Source organism: Oryctolagus cuniculus, chromosome 11, assembly GCF_964237555.1.
Source record: "Oryctolagus cuniculus chromosome 11, mOryCun1.1, whole genome shotgun sequence".
NCBI lineage: Eukaryota > Metazoa > Chordata > Mammalia > Lagomorpha > Leporidae > Oryctolagus > Oryctolagus cuniculus.
The window spans coordinates 111467960-111483763 of NC_091442.1; the positions used below are offsets into that span (position 1 = coordinate 111467960).

The 15804-nt window shown below is 54.0% G+C and overlaps 1 protein-coding gene and 1 non-coding gene across 6 annotated transcripts in view; both read right to left on the minus strand.

The window, feature by feature from the left end:
* LARGE1 (LARGE xylosyl- and glucuronyltransferase 1) overlaps positions 1-15804 on the minus strand; it is a 565741-nt gene that overhangs the window by 341908 nt on the left and 208029 nt on the right. The gene's annotated exons all lie outside the window — the stretch shown is intronic.
* LOC127491248 (small nucleolar RNA SNORA76) lies at positions 12336-12471 on the minus strand. The gene has a single exon (XR_007919834.2). It is a non-coding gene; the product is annotated as a small nucleolar RNA SNORA76 (small nucleolar RNA).

Here is a 15804-nt window from a genome sequence, read left to right on the forward strand (position 1 = left end):
TTTCAGTTGCTTGAATTATTTTGTGCCTACTAATCAATGTTGGTTCAATAAAAGTCACTGTGTATAGCAGCATCGAGCCCAGGAATTCTTTTTCACATGTTAGTGGCCATGTGGTGTGATCAATACCATAACCTACAAAATCAGCTAAGAGTTGTGCATGATGAAATTCACCAAGAAAGAAAGGCAAGGAAGGAAAGAGGTGGGGAGGGGAGAAGAGAGAAAGCGGATCCTGGTGTGGCAAGGTTCTCTCCAAGTATAAAAGTTGTCATCAAAGCCACTGCTCATGTCTCTGCAAAACAAACATGAACTTGGGGGTGGGCTTAGGGGCAAGGATGAAGAGACATCGGGAGAAACAGTTCCTGGGCATCTTCAGTGGACGGGTACTCTATCCACACTGCACCCCAGTCCCAGCTGCCTCAGCCACCCATGTTTTAAGCTCTACACACTCTACCCAGTTCAGCAAAAACCACCTTGCTGTTTCCTGTTATGGGATTCAACAGTATCATTACACATATTAGCTGCCTGTTTCTAGTTATCGCTGCTATTAACATAACACAAGCTACTTCTCCATCCTCTATCAGTGCACAGCTTGGGGTGCCTTGAGATTGGAGGACAGCTACAGCCAGATGGGCAGGGTCAGAGGGTGGGCGTCTCTCCAGCTCTACAAGGAGGCCCCAGAGCGTTCTTCCCAGGGGCCACGCCACTCCCTCTGCAAGGGTCCCAAGAGACAGTGATGGCTGTGCTGTGCCATTGCCAACACTTGATGCTGTCAGTCTTGCTTCTGAATGTTAGCCACTGTGCTGGGTTAGCAGTGGCATCTCCTGGTGGGCTTTCCTGCCTTCCTGTGGAACATTCGGACGCTGCTTCAAAGTCCATCCTCACTGGCCTACAGTGCTTATAGCACCTTTCTTTGTGTAACATTCTGAACAACTGACAAGACATACGAATAACTGGACACGAATCACGACATGGCATGCACAACCACACTAGGGCTGACATCGTACGGATTCTCGACAACTTAGCCCCTTGCATCCTGCTCTTCTCCCTTTTATGACAGATTTACCTTAAGTCTTTCCCAACATGCACTGAGAGCCACAATACACATTTTCCAAGCTCCCTCCTGTCCGGGACTCCTGCTGTGACACTTAGTGCATACAAGCAGTCACACCTGCATGGCATTAGAGAGGGAGTGCAGCAGCAGGGGGCAGAGGCCAGGCTGGTGCCACCTTCTGCTATTTCCTGGCAAGCATGAGCAAGGCAGCTTAATTTTTTTCTTTCTCAGACAACTACATTGAAAACCTGCAGGCCGGCGCCGCGGCTCACTAGGCTAATCCTCCGCCTTGCGGCGATGGCACACCAGGTTCTAGTCCCAGTCGGAGTGCCGGATTCTGTCCTGGTTGCCCCTCTTCCAGGCCAGCTCTCGGCTGTGGCCCGGGAAGGCAGTGGAGGATGGCCCAAGTGCTTGGGCCCTGCACCCCATGGGAGACCAGGATAAGCACCTGGCTCCTGCCTTCAGATCAGCGTGGTGTGCTGGCCACAGTGTGCCGGCCGCGGTGGCCATTGGAGGGTGAACCAACGGCAAAGGAAGACCTTTCTCTCTGTCTCTCTCTCTCTCTCACTGTCCACTCTGCCTGTCAAAAAAAAAGAAAAAGAAAAAGAAAAAGAAAAAGAAAAAGAAAAAGAAAAAGAAAAGAAAAGAAAAGAAAAGAAAAGAAAAGAAAAGAAAACCTGCACCCAGTCCCGAACTTCTCAAGTGTCCAGGACCGTGGTGGCCATGCTGCCATCACAGGTGCCCCCAGCAGACGCGGCGAGGTCCCCGGCTTCCTAACCACACACAGTCTCCTTGGTGGTCTGGTTCTGGTAGCTGCTTCTGGCAGCTCCAGCTGGATCCTGTGAGGCACTTAATTCACAGCAATAAACCCTTTTCTGTTTAAACTCATGCATCCTCTTGTCTGCAACTGAACTCTAATGGGTACAGTCCCGGGGCTAATTACTGGCAGAGCTGGGATCAAAACCCAGCCCTCCACTTTCTTCCATGAGCTGCCGGAGTCCTTGTGCTGACAACGCTCTTCAAAGAAGAGAGAGTTGAAAGCCCCGTGTTCTATTCTGAGAACACGCGCAGGGAATGAAAACGTCTGTATTCCGCTCTCACTCCTTTCACCCCACACGTGTGGTTATGTTTGCTGGGTTGGTTAAGCTGCTGCCCAGGAGTCAGATGCTGTGGGGACCTCGCAGGAGGCACAACGGAACCAGCGATGAGCATCGTCTTCTGCCGGGCCTTGCGCCTGGAGCTGAATTCATTAAGACATTTTGTCCTTTTTTTTGTTTTGTTTTTTTATTTTAAAGAATTTTATTTATTTATTTGAGAGGAAGAGTTACAGACAGTGAGAGGGAGAGACAGAGAGAGAGGTCTTCTATTTGATGGTTCACTCCCCACATGGCTGCAATGGCCAGAGCTGTGCCAATCCAAAGCCAGGAGCTTCTTCAGGGTCTCCCACGCAGGTGCAGGGACCCAAGCACTGGGCCATCTTCCACTGCTTTCCCAGGCCACAGCAGAGAGCTGGATAGGAAGTGGAGCAGCCAGGACCTGAACCAGCGCCCATATGGGATGCCGGCACTGCAGGCAATGGCTTTACCGACTATGCCACAGCACCAGCCCTGCCATTTTGTTCTTAAAAGATAACACTCACGGCAGTCCACAAGGATGCGTGCAAACTCTAGCGGCTTCTCATACGTACCTGCAGGTGGAAAAACCTTCGACTTGGAACTCAGACTCAGAAATTCCAGCTCAGTCACCTCCCTCACTGGGGCATTTATTACACTTTTCTTGAGCCTCCACTCTTCTGGCAAAACTGGCTTCCACACTGTTCTACAAACAAGACAAGCGCACTCCTACCCCAGGGCCTTTGCACTTGTGCCACCCTCTGGATGGTGCATGCCTGGCCTTCACACTAATGGCTACTCAAAAGCCTTCCTGGAAACCTCACACACGTTTGCATTTTTTCCCATAGCACCTACATGATGCGATCTTACATGCCAATTTCTGTGACCATCCCCAAGGAGAAGGCTGATTCCAGTATCCCCAGTACCTAGAATGTGACTGGCACACAGAATGAATGCCATCAATACTCAAGGGTGAAGGAATGCTTGCCTGCCTACATGTTCAAGGGCAACCCAGGATCCTCCTCTATCAAACTGACTCCCAGGGCTGATGCTGTTGTGTGGCAGGTGAGGGCCCCACTATGCGGCACCAGCGTCCCATGTGGGTGCTGGGTCATGTTCCAGCTGCTCCACTTCTGATCTAGCTCCCTGCTGGTGTCCCTGAGAAGGCAGCCGAGGATGGCCTAAGTCCTTGGGCCCCTGCACCCATGTGGTAGACCCAGAACAAGCTCCTGGCTCCTGGCTTTGGATCAGCTCAGCTCCAGCCACTGCGGCCATCTTGGGACGGAACCAGAGGATGGAAAGAGGACCTCGCTATCTCTACCTCTCTCCGTAACTCTGTCTTTCAAATCAATAAAATATATCTTGAAAAAAAAAACAAAACTGACTCCCACTGGAGTAAACAGGAAGTAGGGTGGGTTACGGGAGAACCCTTGACAATAGAGACAAGTGCTTCACACAGCAGGGGTGGTTTGTGTTTTTTTTTGGACAGGCTGAGTTAGCCAGTGAGAGAGAGAGAGACAGAGAGAAAGGTCTTCCTTCCATTGGTTCCCCAAATGGTCCCAAAGCAGAGCTGCACCGATCTGAAGCCAGGAGCCAGGTGCTTCCTCCTGGTCTCCCATGCAGGTGCAGGGCCCAAGCACTTGGGCCATCCTCCACTGCCTTCCCAGGCCATGGCAGAGAGCTGGACAGGAAGAGGAGCAACCAGGACAGAACCAGCACCCCAACAGGGACTAGAACCTGGAGTACTGGCGCCACAGGCAGAGGATTAGCCTAGTGAGCCACGGTGCCGGCCACCGGGGGTGTTTTTAAAGGACTACTGATTCTACGACAAGTTCCTCTCACATTCTGATGGCTCTGCAGTCGAGAAGCACTCAGTGAATGTGGAGGGAGGACCACATGGCCGTGGTCACACAAATGCCACAGGTGGCACATTCAGGGATCCCAAAGAGTGGGTGTCAGTGGCCTTGATGGAGATCCGAGACAGTGGAGGGGACAACTTTTTTTTTTTTTTTTTTTTTTGACAGGCAGAGTGGACAGTGAGAGAGAGACAGAGAGAAAGGTCTTCCTTTGCCGTTGGTTCACCCTCCAATGGCCGCCGCTGCAACCGGCGCACCGCACTGATCCGATGGCAGGAGCCAGGATCCAGGTGCTTTTCCTGGTCTCCCATGGGGTGCAGGGCCCAAGCACTTGGGCCATCCTCCACTGCACTCCCTGGCCATAGCAGAGAGCTGGCCTTGAAGAGGGGCAACCGGGACAGAATCCGGCGCCCCAACCGGGACTAGAACCCGGTGTGCCGGCGCCGCAAGGTGGAGGATTAGCCTATTGAGCCACGGCGCCGGCTCTTTTTTTTTTTTTAAGATTTATTTATTTGCTTGAAAGTCAGAGTTACACAAAGAGAGAGGTCTTCCATCCATTGGTTCACTCCCCAACTGGCCACAAAGGCCAGAGCCAGGAGCTTCTTCTGGGTCTCCCACGTGGGTACAGGGGCCCAAGCACTTGGGCCATCCTCCACTGCTTTCCCAGGTCAGCAGAGAGCTGGATCAGAAGTGGAGCAGCCGGGACTCGAACCGGTGCTCATATGGGATGCCAATATTGCAGGTGGCAGCTTTACCTGCTACACCATAGCACCAGCCCCTGGGGGACCACTTTTGCAACCAGTATGAACCAAAGGGCTGGGGGGAAGGACAGGATGGGACAGAGACTCAGATGTGTCAGTGCCATTCCCACAAGAGGTGCCAGGAGGAGGGCAGCTCCAGATAGCTCCAAGGTGCATCTCGGGGACTTCATTGCCTCTCGGGAGAAACACAGCGTGCTCGCTGTGGTGCAGCGGATGCGGCACAGTGTGGGAACCACGGGCGCAGGGCATGCTGAGTGAGACTCAAAGTGAAGATGTAGGCGCTGGCACCGTGGCACCGTGGCACCATGGGCTGAGCCGCTGCTTGCACCCCCAGGTGTCCCATATGAGCGCCGGTTTGAGTCCCGGCTGCTCCATTTCTGATCCAGCTCCCTGCTAATGCACCTGGGAAGGCATCAGAACACGGCCCAAGTGCTCGGGCCCCTGCACCCACGTAGAAGACTGGGATGGAGTTTCTGGCTCCTGGTGCAGCTCCAGCCCTTGCAGCCATTTAGGGAGTGAACCAGCAGATGGAAGATCTCTGTCTCTCTCTTTCTCATTGTTTGTCTTTTCCCCTCTGTCACCTTGATGTTCAAATAAATAAATCTGTAATAAAAATTTCTTCTAAGAAACTTAAGAGGGTTTTGTAATGTCTAATTCAACATACTTTTTGTGTTTCCCTTCTATACAGGCGTCAGGGCAAATATTATAAAACCTTATCTAATTAAGTCTAAAAGGGTTCTTTTAGGAAGTGCAAAGGGATTCAAAGGGATCAGAAAGCATTGTGCTGTGGTTTAATTAAAAGCCTTTTAAAATGTATTGGCATTACATAAAACAATAATATATCTTACAATCTGCATCTAAGATTAGGTCAAACTGGGAATTTGTTTGAAAAAAAAAAAAAATTGGAAGCAAGGCTCCAAGCACCCTTGACCTCTGAGACTCCTCTAGAGGTTCATGCATTGGCTGAGTTTCCCTGAGCATAAGTGCCATGCCTGATGCCTGTGAGCTGGTTTAAATGACATGCAGGTTCCCTGGGGGACAGAGCAACAAATGCATGCATTCCTTCAGGGGCTACACCTGGGGACTTGTTAGAAATCCCCAGGCCCGAGTACACTGGAAGTTGTGGGAGAGGAGGACAGGGGTCATCTAACAAGCCCCAGGGAACCCTGATGGTCAGTGGAGTCTGAAAACCATGGCTCCAAGAGTAACACCTGCTCCACAGGCCCTCAGCTGGATTTCCCTGCTCACTGGTTTCACTGGCCCTTCCTGGCATTCTCCCCGCAACAGACGCCTTCTGTGCCAGGGGCCAAAGGCTTCCTCACATTCAATGCAGAAGCGATGCAGGCAAGTCGGGGGAGGGAGGGGCAGAACAGAGAGGCAGGGGACACGGCCAGCACCCAGGGTGCAAGCTGCAACCTGGAAACCCCACCCAAGCCACACTTCGTGCAAACACAGCTGCCAGGGTTTGTGCAGGCTAGAAAAATCCAAGGTGGCTGCAGGCTGGCTCCCTGTGGGGACCTTTAGGTCAGTATAATGTCACTGTAATACAGTTATCATGGTCAGCACACCCACTCCCATCAAGCCAGGTCACCTCTGAGACTTCCCAAACAAAAGCCACCTAAGTGTATGGCACTCAAGCCCCGCCCCAGACTCCTGTCCTTCAAATACTCAAAGCCCCGCCTCAGACACCACGTCCATCCCCACTCACATAAATTGCTGCTCCTTCTCTTTGAGTTTGCCTACACTCATTTCTTGAATGCCTACTTTTCCTTATTTTTTTTTTAAGATTTGTTTATTTATTTGAAAGAGTTACAGAGAGAGAAGGAGAGGCAGAGAGAGAGAGGTCTTCCATCTGCTGGTTCACTCCCCAACTGGCCCCAATGGCTGGAGCTGCAGAGATCCGAAACCAAGAGCCAGGAGCTTCTTCCGGGTCTCCCTCACAGGTGCAGGGGCCCAAGGACTTGGGCCATCTCCTACTGCTATCCCAGGCCATAGCAGAGAGCTGGATCAGAAGAGGAGCAGCCGGGACTAGAACTTGCACCCATATGGGATGCCGGCGCCACTGGCGGTGGCTTTCCCTGCTATGCCACAGTGCCGGCCCCTCCTACTTTTCCTTTCAATGGATCTTGCCTTCCTGCTCTCCTTCATCCTGTTCTTGAATTCTTTCCCCCATGGAGATGAGAACCTGCACCATGCTTACCCAGCATCCTCCCACAGAACACAAATGCACATGTAAAGACAAAATAAGGGAGTCGGCTGTGGCATTGGGTAAAGCTGCCACCTGCTCTGCCGGCACCCCATATAGGCCCTGGTTCCTGTCCTGCTGCTCCACTGCTGATCCAGCTCCCTGCTAACAGCCTGGGAAACCAGTGGAAGACGGCGTAAGTGCTTGGACCTCTGCCACTCACATGGGAGACCCAAAAGAAGCTCCTGGCACAGCCCAGGCCTTTGCTGGGGAGTGAACCAACAGATGGAAGATTCCCTCTCTCCTCTGTGTCCCTCTCTCTCTGTAATTCTGCCTTTCAAATAACTAAATACATAAATAAATAGACTTAATGAGGTACCAAAGAGAATGACATGTGGGCTGCCTGAAGTATACCGAAACCATGCTTGCTGTTTAAAAGGTGCAGGACTGGGGCCAGCACCGTGGCTCACTTGGTTAATCCTCCACCTGCGGCACCGGCATCCCATATGGGTGCTGGGTTCTAGTCCCGGTTGTTCCTCTTCCAGTCCAGCTCTCTGCTGTGGCCCAGGAGGGCAGTGGAGGATAGCCCAAGTGCTTGGGCCCCTGCACCCACACGGGAGACCAGGAAGAAGCACCTGGCTCCTGGCTTTGGATCAGCGCAGCTCCAGCCGTGGTGGCCATTTGGGGAGTGAACCAACGGAAGGAACATCTTTCTCTCTGTCTCTCTCTCACTGTCTAACTCTATCTGTCAAATAAAAATAAAATAAAATAAAATAAAATAAAATAAAATAAAATAAAATAAAATAAAAATAAAAAGATGCAGGACCGGTTCTGGTCTGAGAGACCTGGTGGACTTCCCAGAGGAGGTGGTAGCGGAGGTGCACCCTACACTAGAAGGAGGTGGACAGATCTACTGTGATGGAGGAGATACATTTATGAGCTAGTGACACCAAAGCACACAGATTCCACGACCTCTGAGCCTGAGGGGCCATCACCAGGCCCCTCTGGGGAACCTGAGTAATTAGGGTCCTCCCCTTTTAAAGTCCTGACCACGCTTCTTCCTTGCAGCAAGGATGCCACGTGGCCACCCCACCTCCATGCTGCTTGTTCTGCCTACATCTGGGAGAGCCAAGCCGCGGAGAAGGGACCGCATCTCCCGGGCTCCAGGGCAGCTGGGCACAGCAGCGGGGGACTTCAGAGAAGCCATTCCCAGCTTCCCCATCCAGACGCGTGTCCATGCAGCCTTCTCCCTGCTGCTTCTGGAGTGCTGGCCCACACCAAGAGTGTTGATGCTCCAGGGCTGTACTGGATGCAGAGGTGTGGCAGCCTAGAGCCGAGGCCGGCAAGGCGGCAAGACAGGACTTGGGGGAACTGAACGACACCAGCAAACCACCTCTGCCACCCTGCCGACCTCTGACTTCTCGGATGTGACAGAGGCAAGCATCCCTCTGGCTTGAGCCACCGTCACTGAGGACTTATCATACATAACCGATAAACCAGAGGTCATGAAATCCACGCCTCTGAGGGGTCTTCGCAAACCCTATGGAAAACACGTATTATGAAAACACTGTGCCTGGACCTCAGCATTTTTGCACCCAAACTTCTCTTTCGTTTCCTTTTTCCAGGAGCTTTTTGAACAAGTGCCCTCGGACTCCCATCGGCCCCCTCTTCACTCCAGGTGCCTCCTCCATTTTGCCTCTTTCGCTCCGATCCCCCAGTTCCTTTCCCCATCCACTGTTCAGCCCTGAGAACTCCCTCACGGCCCCTCTCAGCCACTGAGCCCAACACTGAGTAACACCATGACATCACCTCCCAGCAGCACCTGCATCCCCTTCGACACTCTCCCTCCCCTGGGAGTCCCTGAAAAAGCCAAAGTCAAGGCCACCACCCCAGGCCCATCAGCCAGAGCCTGCATTAAGATAAGATTCTGGGAGGCGCCTGTGCCCACTACAGACTGGGAAATGCCGCCGTCCATGACCTCATCCTCACCTCCAGGGTGTGGGTAGTGCACACCGTCTTCTGACTACTGTCCCGTCCAGCCTTCCGTCCTTCCCGTCTCTGGCTCTCTGCCCACCCTTCCTCCAGCCTTAAACGTTCCTGCATTGCTCCTCAGTCTCCCCTGAACAAAATACTGACGTTCACACCTCCCTGCCTTTGTCTGCGTTACTCCCTCTGCCTTTTGGTGCCAGCTCAGACATGACCTCCAGACCATGAGCATTTGTGGGCAGGGTCTCCACCAACAAGGCAGAATGGCAGTGGGTGGGGGAGCCCCTCCCACTCACTGCAGCGTGACCTTGAACCTGAGAAGCCCCAGTTGCTTCCTCTAGAAAACTGACACCACCAATGGTGCCTTGTATTTCACAGGGCTGTTGGAGAAGTCAAGGAGATCATAAAATTAAAGCACTTGGAACAATGCTTGCAGCACGTATTATATGTTTGGCACGTCGTAACCACTTAATAGACGCTAGATATTAGTTCTGCACACTGAGAGCTGGCATGGGAGCAGTCACAGAGCGGGCACTCACTCTGCATTTCCTGGATCTCACTTGCAGTTTCTGCACTGACCTTTAGGTCTGATTTTTTTTTTTTTCCTCCGCCTGAGCTCATGAGTCCATCACACTCACTCTTCTCCCAAAGCCTGGCAAAAAGCTGGACTCCAGCACCCAGCAGGGACCATTATGTAGATGAAAGAATGCTTTCCACGGCAGCCCCATGTCTGGAGAGGCTCGCCAAGAGAGGGAAAAGAAAAGCAATATAAATGTTAATAGGAAATTGTCTATGCGCTTTTACTTAGGCTAATCCATTGCAGCCCAACAAAGAGGGAATTAGACAGCTGAAGGGACAGGAAAACATGGGACCTTGACAGGTTGAAGCCCAGAGGACTGCAGTTCCCAGGAGAAAGGCAATTCTGGGCCCACAAGGTGACACGGAGATCAGGACCAAGGGCTTCTCCTCGGTGGGGCTGAGGTGCCCATCCAGGGTGTCCATCAGACAATGCCCAGAGTCCATCTCAGGGGCTAGACAGTGATTCCCACACACCTCTGTCCCCAAGGATCAAACCTCTAATTATGATACAGCTGGGGAGTCAGGCTACCAGAGGCCTGGGCTCCAGGAGGTAGGTAAGCAGGAAAAAAACACCCGACAGGCAGGAGAGGGAAAGCCCAGAAAAGTCTCCTTGTAGGGAAGAAGCTGACGCTGGATTCTGAGAGCCGAACAGGCCTTGCCCTGGCAAAGATGGAAGGAAAACGTACTCCCCAGGCAACGAACACACTAGGAATCAGGCCTCAGCAACTGCATCTTGGTGGGCTAAATGTCCATGTGATGATGGCTGGGCTGGTGAGTGCTGCATTCTGTGGAAAAGGGGCTTTGTAGACAACGGTTAAAGCTCCTGGTGTGGGGAGAGTGCCTAGCTCACCCGGCTGGGCTTGATGTTATTACCAGGGTCTCCATGTAAGAGGGTGCAGAAGGGTGAGGGGAAGGGGGTGTGGTGACGGGCAGGTGGGACAGGGAAGGGAGGGTGACGGGCAGGTGGGACAGGGAAGGGGGGGTGACGGGCAGGTGGGAGCAGGGCAGGTGGGTGTGATGGACAGGTGGGACAGGGAAGGGGGTGTGACAGGCAGGTGGGACAGGGAAGGGGGTGTGGTGATGGATGGGTGGGACAGGGAAGGTGGGTGTGGTGATAGGTGGGAGCAGGGAAAGTGGGTGTGATGGACAGGTGGGACAGGGAAGAGGGGTGTGGTAATGGACAGGTGGGAGCAGGGCAGGTGGGTGTGATGGACAGGTGGGACAGGGAAGAGGGTGTGATGGACAGGTGGGACAGGGAAGGGAGTGTGATGGGCAGGTGGGAACAGGGAAGAGGGTGTGGTGATGGACAGGTGGGAGTAGGAAGGTGGGTGTGATGGACAGGTGGGACAGGGAAGAGGGGGTGATGGACAGGTAGGACAGGGAGGGGGGTGTGGTGATGGAGCAGGTTGGAATCAGAGGATTCGGTATGATGGTGGAGCAGAGACTCAAGGGAACTCTAGGAAGACTGAAGTGATGAGAAGCCAAGGGATGCACAGGGCAGCTGAAGCTGAGAGCAGCCTGGACACGGATGTTCCCCTCAAGCTTCCCAGAGAAGCTGGCCCCGCTGACAACCTGCTGCCCAGTGCACTGGTCTTGGACTTCCAACCTGCAGACCCACGGAACAGTCAGCAAGTGATCTCTGAGGCCATGAAACGTGTGCTCATCTGTAACACATGATACATGCATGTTGTCAAGGGAGGCCTTCAGGAATGAGGAAGAAAAGTGAAACTGAGGACGCAGACTGAGGCCACACCGCAAAAGCCACAGCAGGAGGACACTGGTGAGGGGCTAGAATAAGACCACCCTTGCTAAAGCGCAGAATCGTCAAACGTTTAGGTCTTCAATCTTAGGAGTTGACCCCACATCTAATTCTTCATTTTATTGACTCCCATTTCTCTCATAACAGACTGTAATCACATTATGAAAAGAGGGTATAGGCCGGCACCGTGGCTCACTAGGCTAATCCTCCGCCTTGCGGCGCCGGCCACGGGGTTCTAGTCCCGGTCGGGGCGCCGGATTCTGTCCCGGTTGCCCCTCTTCCAGGCCAGCTCTCTGCTGTGGCCAGGGAGTGCAGCGGAGGATGGCCCAAGTACTTGGGCCCTGCACCCCATGGGAGACCAGGAAAAGCACCTGGCTCCTGTCATTGGATCAGCGCGGTGCGCTGGCCGCAGCGCGCCGGCCGCAGCGGCCATTGGAGGGTGAACCAACAGCAAAAGGAAGACCTTTCTCTCTGTCTCTCTCTCTCACTGTCCACTCTGCCTGTCAAAAAAAAAAAAAAAAAAAAAAAAGAGGGTATAACCTACTGGAATATGTGACCCCATCGTCCCTCCATGTCCCCCTCTCATGTTCTCAGTGACGCACACATGGATCTGTGAGCAATGACCAGGTATGCACGTGTGTGCATGTGTGTGTGTGTGTGTGTGTGTGGTGAGCACAGGGACTGTGCTGGATACTGGGAATTGCCCCCCTAATACTCTGAGCCACAGGCTTAAACGGGCCTCACTCAAGTGCCTCCCCCCACCCTACCCTGAATCCAGAGATGAGAAGGCAATCAACACTCCCTGAGCACACTGAGTCCCCAGGTATTGTGAAGATCCCCCCTCACGGGGGTCTCCCACCATCCTCCCGGGCAGGACAAGACCCTCAGCATCAGGGAGGCCCACGCAGACAGCCATTCACCTGCCTCAGGTCCCCAGGACCTCGGCCTCGTGGCTGCCCACTATAGAAAGACCCTTTAGGGGTCAAAGTCCCGGGCTTCCTCCCACTCGTGGCCTCACATCCCACCTGCCAGTCACGCCCCTGGTCCAGTGTCGCTTGCCGCCAAAGGGATCGCTCAGGTGCATCCAAGCAACCCCGGATCTGAACAAGCTGGGTGTGCTCTGGCACTGCCGCTAGACCCCGAGGCTACCGGACAGGCACAACAGAGGTTCCGAGGCAGTGCCCTGGCTGGAGTGCCCGAGGGACAGACGTCGGCACTGACACCCGGAAGCTGTGCAACCTGGGCAGGGCCCCCGGCCCCCGGCCACACAGCAGGCTGGAAACTTCGTCATCGCTCACCTTCCCCTCCTCAAGATGCCCACAATTCCTGAGGCCACAGAGGGCTCTGTGGAGGGAAGACACGGCGGGACCAACAGCACGGGGCACCGGCGGGGTTCTCACTTCGGGTTAACAGGCAGAGCGACGGGCCGTGCACGTTTCCATTGCTTGTGATGAACTAGCTAGCGCTCACTCTCCTGAAGAGCGGTGGTGGTCACCGTGGTCAGCAGCAAGTCAGATACAACAGACACTGAGGGCCTCGCCCCCTCCCTTATACTCCAGCCCTGAGCAGGCATTTGCCTTGCATTCTCTTCTTTCATTACCACACAACAGTGTACGACGCTCAGGTAGCCTCGTTTGATGGTTGATAGTAAAATCACGTGAAACGGACTTGCCCAGGACAGTGCATTCTGAGACAGGATTGGCCAAAGAATCTACGTCTGGAATCTTCTAGGTCCTCTGCGGCTGCTGAATTAGTCAGCTCTTTGAGTTATCCCGCGGCTATGCCAACAGCTTTCATCTGTTACAGGGGACCACAGGCAGGTCTTACCCTGGACAGTGTCTTGTTTTCACCATGGTATCCGTGCAAGTCAAGGAAGCAAGAATGACCACACTGAGAACACTGACCTTCCTACCAGCGAGCACGTGGCATGTGCAAGGCATTGCACAAAGTGCTTTGCACTCATCCATTGTCTTAACTTCCACAAATCTGCATGCCAGCAGTTGCATGCTTGGTTTACTGATGCAGTAAATGGAGCTCAGTGAAGACACCCACTCCTCCCCTAGCAGGAGTCCCATGTCGATCCCTGAAAATAGGCATCAACACAGGGCTGCCCCAGGAGTTAACCCCACACCAGGGGGACGGCGAGAGCAGAGGACCCTAGAGAGGACGCTAGGACAAGCCCACGCTGCACATTAGTGTGTCTTCCGTGCGGTGTGCTGGCGGTGTGTGGCATGATCAGAGCTGCGTGGCTCTCAGCGCCATGAGACTGGTTGCATGCAAACCCCCATAGCTCTCTTCTGAGCGCTGCTTCCCGTTATAGCAAGCGCGGATGGCAAGGCTCAGCCCACACCCTAGTGCAGGCTGCCAGCCGCCGCCTCCGGGGGCTCAGAGGGAGGAGGGGAGGCTCCCTTCTGTGGGCAGGACGGCGGTGGAGGGGAGGAAAGGTGAGAGTGCCTAGAAAGCAGCAGCACAGCTCGCCTAGGGGGAGGAGCCGCAGGCCGGGGGAGGGGCCGCGGGCCGGGGGAGGAGCCGCGGGCCGGGGGAGGAGCTGCGGGCCGGGGGAGGGGCTGCGGGCCAGGGGAGGAGCCGCAGGCCGGGGGAGGAGCCGCGGGCTGGGGGAGGAGCCGCGGGCCGGGGGAGGGGCTGCGGGCCGGGGGAGGAGCCGAGGGCCGGGGGAGGAGCCGCAGGTGCCAGGGCCGCCCATCCAGACCTGCGTGAGTGACCTGGGCCGAGTCAGCCTTGGCCCTGTGAAGGCGAATGCAATCATTAAAGGAGAAACCTCTGCACATCTTTTCAGGTTCTCCCCTGGAGGAGCTAAGGGATATTCTTGTGAAGACAGACTGAACAGCTTTTAAGAACGGAAGTGATTCAGCAAACCAAGACAGAAGATATCTGGGCCCCGGGTCATTTGCATAGCTAACCTCCCATCTTAGAAGTTCTTTTTTTGCAAAATGCACAGGACGGAATGCTCTGGATGCCTGTTTCTGCCACCCCAGCTTCTCCCGCTAGCAGCTCCCATACCAGGACCACTGCAAGATGAAAGCAGCTAAAAAGAAGTCATGGCCCCATGGGGCCGGCGCTGTGGCGCAGCTGGTTAACGCCCTGGCCTGAAGCACCAGCATCCCACATAGGCGCTGGTTCTAGTCCCGGCTGCTCCTCTTCTGATCCAGCTCTCTGCTATGGCCTGGGATAGCGGTGGAAGATGGCCCAAGTCCTTGGGACCCTGCACCCATGTGGGAGACCCACAAGAAGCTCCTGGCTCCAGGTTTTGGATCAGCGCAGCTCCAGCTGTTGCGGTCATCTGGGGAGTGAACCAGCGGATGAAAGACCTCTCTCTCTGTCACTCTTTCAAATAAATAAAAATAAAATCTTTTTATCTTTAAAACCAAATCCCTCACGATGGAGGATTCTGTCATCTCCAGGAGATGGCATGAGACCAGCTGGAGCGGAGCAATGCTACGGTTGATAAAGAATGTGAGGAGGAAGCAGCAATCAGCCTGGCTCCCCCTCCGCTCACCGCCCTGACCTTGGCCAGATCCTACGGCTGCTGTGGGAAGACCCCCGGGCCCCTGCCTGCTCTCTGCCATAGGCAGGGTAGCTGTCATTTTCCTACGTACCCATCAGTAACATACAGGGAGTGCGCAGGTGAGCAGGAAAAACACCCAAACCACACACAGCAAAAGCCTGGCCAAGGCTCCTCTTTGCCTGGTAACTTAGGAAGTCTGTAGGTGCTGACAGCTCAAAGCGGGCACAGAACTGCTCCTGCTGGGGCTCACGGCCATGCTGGCCAGGCACAGCCAAGGTCTCTCCAGCACACTGGACTCCAGGCACACATGCATCGGGCCTCTCTCAGTACCCAGTGACTCTGGGTACCCAGCCTGCCTCACTGCCTGTTCCCAGCTCTTTGGAATCAGAGGACTTAAAAAAAAAAAAAAAGAAAAGAAAAAGAAAAAAAAAAAAAGGAAGGAAGGGAGGGAGGGAGGGAGGAAAGACAGAGAGAGAGAGAGAGAGAGAGAGAGAGAGAAGGAAAGGAAAGGAAAGAGAGAGAAGAAAAGAAAAAAGAAAAGAAAGGAAAGAAAAAGAAAGAAAGAAAGAGAGAAAGAAAACAAGCAAGCAAGCTGCATTAGGAAGCACTGGGAAATCTGTACATTCCCCACTTGGCTCTGTCTACCTGCAAAGCTGCAGATAAGTCCAGCGGAAGTGAAAGAAGAGGATTTTGTATCTCTTTTTAATTTCCAGATGGAGCTGCCTCCCACTGGCGACCCACACGCCCAAGTGGCTGATGTCACTGCTGTAATCTCCATGGTTCTGAAAGGGCCTTGGGGGTGAGTACCCCCATCAAAATCAACAACAGGGAGCGGAGCTGAAGAAGCCAGAGACACAGACAAGGCCAGCACCAATGTGTACTTAGCTGTGGCAATGCCTGCTGAATCGCCACCCAGAGACCCGGCCAGTGGACACGTGGGCATACGTGCTGACCAGACTAAGCCAGGGTCTCGGAGAGAGGCGGCGACA